This window comes from Cyprinus carpio, unplaced genomic scaffold (assembly GCF_018340385.1).
Source record: "Cyprinus carpio isolate SPL01 unplaced genomic scaffold, ASM1834038v1 S000006617, whole genome shotgun sequence".
Lineage (NCBI taxonomy): Eukaryota > Metazoa > Chordata > Actinopteri > Cypriniformes > Cyprinidae > Cyprinus > Cyprinus carpio.
In genome coordinates, this window is record NW_024879255.1 from 442,932 (window position 1) to 448,194 (window position 5,263).

Sequence of the window (5,263 nt, forward strand, 5' to 3'; positions counted from 1 at the left end):
AAAAAGCCAGAATTCAGCCAAAAGCTATTTTTCCATCTGTAGTCCCCTGGCCAAGATGTAAAAAAAGCATTAAAATACGAACAAAAATATACATTTACAAGTCTATGGGCAAATTGACTACAATATAAATGACACTGTAAAATAACTTTAAGTACACTGTACCTGTTACAATAATCAGACACACAAAAAACACATTTTCAAAAAGGCTATAGTATATCAAATATATAATACAGCTCAATAGGCTCGGCTTTTAATGTTGGCAGACATAATTGTTAATGAGCCCAATTTTCAATTTTTTTGTAAAGGCCTTATAAGTGTTGAGCTGTCTAACCTCCTCAGGTATAGAATTCCATTCAGTAGCGCCCCTCACTGACCAGTGCCGAGCGACTGGAAAACGCTCCTGCGCAGAGGGATGACACAGTCCCCTCTGGCAGAGCCTCGAGTAACGCGCTCAGAACTGTTTCTTTTGGCTGATGAACTCAGCCAGAGGAGCTGGTGCCAAATCATGTGTCACTTTGTATATGAGATTCAGATTTAAAAACTTATGAATACTGTTCCAGTTTAAAAGGCTGTGTTTTTTTTAAAATTTGCACAGTGATGATAGTGCCTTGGTTTTTTGTCCATGATTTTTAATGGCTTGTTTGTATAATGTTTCCAAAGGTCTTTTTGCGCTCTGACTTCCTTGAGACCAACTTGTAAAGCAGTAGTTGAGGTGACTGAAAATCATGGAATGTAAAAAAATTAGTGCAGCTTCGGTTGACATGTCATTTCGAATTGAGCGGAAATTTGCTAGATTAAACTTGATTATTTTACATAATTTTTTCAATATGGGCTTTAAAGGAGAGATGTGAATCTATTACTAAGCCAAGATATTTATACTGATTTACGATTCGTAATTTTTCTCCAGCAACTATTATGTCAGGATTAAATGAAGCTCTATTGGTTTTACTGAAGAACATACCTACAGTTTTCTAAATATTTAGCTGCCGGCAGTTCTTCTGCAGCCAGGATGTAACACGAGTCATTGCTTTAGTAAGTTTATCTGCAACAAAGTCTTTAGAGCGACCATGAACAAATAGAACAGTGTCATCCGCATACATTAAACATTCTACTTCAGAGTAAACATTAGGCAAGTCATTGATATAAAGGCTAAATAAGAGGGGCCCTAATTTGAGCCCTGAAGAACCCCGGTGGTTAGCCTAAGCGACTCAGAATTGCAGTTGTTAATTAGTACAGATTGTGTACGATCATGCAGATAGGATTCAAACCAGCTAACAGTGTCACAAGAAAATTTTAAATTTGTGGAAGCTTGTTTAAGCAGAACTGAGTGGTTCACTGTATCAAAGGCTTTTCTTGAGATCCAAGAAAACCACCCCTACTACTACTCCCCCCTTGTCAAGAGAAAGTTTTATTTTCTCGATAGAAAGGCACGTAGCTGATTCAGTGGAGTGTTTGGATCTAAAACCAAACTGCATGGCATGAAAAGAGGGGGAGCTACTGTTTAAATACTGGACAATCTGCTCAGCCACCCATTTTTCTGCAATTTTAGAAATGGCCGGAAGAATGCTTATTGGTCGGTAGTTATTCATGGAGGTAGATAGACCAGACTTTAAAAACTGGCGTAACAATAGCAGATTTCCAGGCCCTTTGGAAAGTGGACCACTGGAAATAGATAAGATTACAAGTAATAGAAGCAATAGGAGTAGCCAGAACCCGATCCTAAATCTTTAAGCATGTTCGTGTCCATACCAAATACATCCCTGGCCTTAGATGGTTTTAATGTTTTAATTATATCAGTGACTTTAGTCTCAGTGATGTTTGCTATGAAGAAAGACTGTGTTGCAGACACTAAGTGTTCTTTGTTTTGTTTTATTATAAAGTTCTTAGAGATTTCTGCTACCGATTTAATAAAATAGTTGTTAAAGGCATCAGCTAATACCTTAGGCTACGTTCACACTGCAGGGCTTAATACTCAATTCCGATTTTTTGAAAAAATTCGATTTTTTTGCAAGGCCGTTCACATTTTCAATTAAATGCGACCCTTTTGTGATCTCCTGTGTGAACGTGAAATGACCCAAAAGTGACCCGCATGCGCAGAAGAGTACACAACGGCCAACGACGTCACTCGTTGTTTGCGGAAGTAGCTAACGTTAAACATGGATGTCAACAACAGTGTAGGCAATAGCGGAGCTCTTTTTGCAATATTAAAGTTATTTTCCCAACGGAGCCAGCACAATTACAATCTTCTCGTTTTAAGAAGAAAATTAAAAAGAAGGAGGAGAGCAAGGTTTTTGGCCATGGCGTTTTTGTGGAGCAGTGTTAGCAACGTCGTCGGTACAGAGAAACGTGTGGGTGCAGAGTCGCAGCCAGGAGTGTTGGGATACTGATGTTAGTGGCTTCTATCTTCTCGTTCCCGCCTACTTCAACGCAGAATTATGACGTTTGTAGCTTATCAATGACGTACGGGTCGGATACATGTGGCCTGGCCGTTCAGACGGAGGTCGCATTTCAAAAGATAGGATACGTATCGGATTCAGGACCACATACCCAAGTGGGCCTGGGTCACATTTGAAAAGATCGGATCTGTGTCGTTTCAGACTGTCATGAAAAGATCAGATACAGGTCGCATAGAGGCAAAAAAATCGGAATTGGGTCGTTTCAGCCTGCAGTGTGAACGTAGCCTTAGATTCTGTTAAAATGTCTCCATTTAATTCAATTTGCATTTGTTTTGTCTTATTTTTGTGGGACTCACCTGTCAGTTTTTTTATATAATGCCAGGTTATTTTAGAATTTCCATGTGTACTATTCAAAGCAGTAATAAAAAAGTCAGCTTTAGATTTCCTTATTTCTCTCACTACTCTATTTCTTAAAGAGATAAATTGATGCCTATTATATCCTGATTTTACAGCCAGCTTCAAGGACTGATCTCGTTCTTTCATCAGTTTCAGAACAGATTCATTTAACCATGGAAGGACATTTTTTTTAGCTCGTAATCTAATTTTCCGTGTAAATTGATTAACAATTTGCTGTATTTTATTAGAAAATAGAGAACAATCCTTGTCCAAGTTTATGCCGGAGAGTAATTCATCCCAATTTACATCATCGATTGAATCTATGAAGTTTTGTTGTTCCTGCTATGGTATCCTAAAGGATTCTGTGGCTGGCAAATGTTTAAAACGCTTTTTATTTAATTTTCTGGTGACCATTATGAGATTGTGATCAGACAATCCAGTAAGCATATTATATGATTTCAAAATCCTTTCTGGCCTATTTGAAAACGCTAAATCAATTTGAGTGCTCGTAGAGTTTGTAATTCTCGTAGCGCCATTAATCACCTGAGCCATATACATTTTATCCATTACCTTTTTCAAGTTTTTCCTGATTTGCTTAACTTCCCAATTAACATTCAGGTCACCTAACATTATAAGTTCTTTTGCAGGATTAAATTGAAAATTAAAATTGTAGACGGTCCCAAAACTGGCCTAAGCGCTAGCGCGCCGCTGCTAGACTCTTTATGTGTTTGCAACAAATCGAGGAGAATTAAAAAAATTAAACTGCGATGTGTGTTCAGTTCTACGTTCTATTGCTTTTCAGATAAGCCATTTTTTATACAATTATACTCATCCACTAAGAATTTATTGAATTTTTTTCGCGGCTGAATATCTGTCTCAGTCATTAAATGAAAAGGCGTCATGCCTCAGACTAAAAGGCTTCAGTCATTGGACAAAACGGCATCGCGCCTCAGACTGAAAAGCAAAAATGACGTCAGGTGTCAGGTCTCATACAATTAGGCATCAGACGAAACGGACTCAGACAAAAAGGCATCAGACGAAACGGACTCAGACAAAAAGGCATCAGACGAAACGGACTCAGGTGGAGTGACTCAGACAAAAAGGCATCAGACGAAACGGACTCAGGAAAAAAAATCAGCAGACATCAGACGAAACAGACTCAGACAAAAAGGCATCAGACGAAACGGACTCAGACAAAAAGGCATCAGACGGAAACGGACTCAGGAAAAAAAAAAGGCATCAGACGAAACGGACTCAGGTAGAGTATCGCGTTGCCCCGCCCCAGGTGACGTCACACGCACGCGGTTCAGAGGAAGTGGTATATAACGGTTGATTGATGGCAAAAGGAGTTAAGCAGCGTCTGATATATTATATTTTAACCAGTTTTATTCAAATGTTACACTAATTAAGTTATATACGGAAGAGAACATGCATTTCGAGAGTCTTGTGTGCACGTTTAAAAATGTTAGTTAGCCATATTGCAACTAGCCAGCTTTTATTTTGGCAAAGTGTAGTAAAATTACCCTTACGGAAAAATAACCCTGGTTTTACTTACAGACCAAAAAAAAAAAAAAAAAAAAAAAACCCTGGATGATATAGTTAAATCATGGTATCCACAGATTAACCATGGTTTTGCTATACTAACCATAGTTTAACCATGGTGTTTGTAGTTAAACTGTGGTTATACAAATGGTAATCATTACACTAAAAAAAAACATGTTACTACACTTTTACTATAATAAAATCACAATGCATTATATATACATATGTATGTATGTATGTATGTATGTAAACCCTTTATGTTGCTTCATCTCATAAATAATCATAACAACAATTATAATACTTTATAAAACGTACTTATTTGTGGATATAACTTTTATGAATAAGATTATGTATAACACGCAATAAACACCATGCTAAATCCACATAATTTATAATGGATTATAAGTCTAATATCTTGACATTATTTATTTAAGATCTGTACAGTATCTTACTATCTTACAGTAAATATAGTTAAAATCAAATGTGCCATATTACACATTCATCTGATCAGATATCTGATCTAATGGCTGTTTAAGGAAAAATATTATTTTTATTTTCATTATTATTGTTGTTATTTATAAGTGGTATTTGTCTGCTTTAAGTAAAGTAACAAGTCAACAATTCCAAAATAACAGACTTATATTATATCTATGGGAAACATAATCCATTGTAAGTTAAGTGGATGCATTATATTCATTGTGTATTATAAATCATAATCTTAAATGCTATAACCTCAAATAAGTAAATATTATAACACATTAAAACTGTTGTAATGATTACTCATAAGATGATACAACATATTATAAGGTTTTTTTTATAATACATTATTCATTCATTATAATGCCATAAGAATACTCTTATAATGTATTTTTAAATACGGGCTTCATAGAAAGTGTTACCGTTAAGTTTAATCGATAATGTACTGCTTC

At 36.1% G+C, this 5,263-nt stretch overlaps 1 long non-coding RNA gene across 1 annotated transcript; it reads left to right on the plus strand.

Moving 5' to 3' along the window:
* Window positions 1–3,752: 3,752 nt before the first annotated feature.
* Window positions 3,753–3,986, plus strand: LOC122144213. The gene is made up of 2 exons (XR_006159608.1): window positions 3,753–3,873; window positions 3,956–3,986. It is a non-coding gene; the product is annotated as an uncharacterized LOC122144213 (long non-coding RNA).
* Window positions 3,987–5,263: the final 1,277 nt, after the last annotated feature.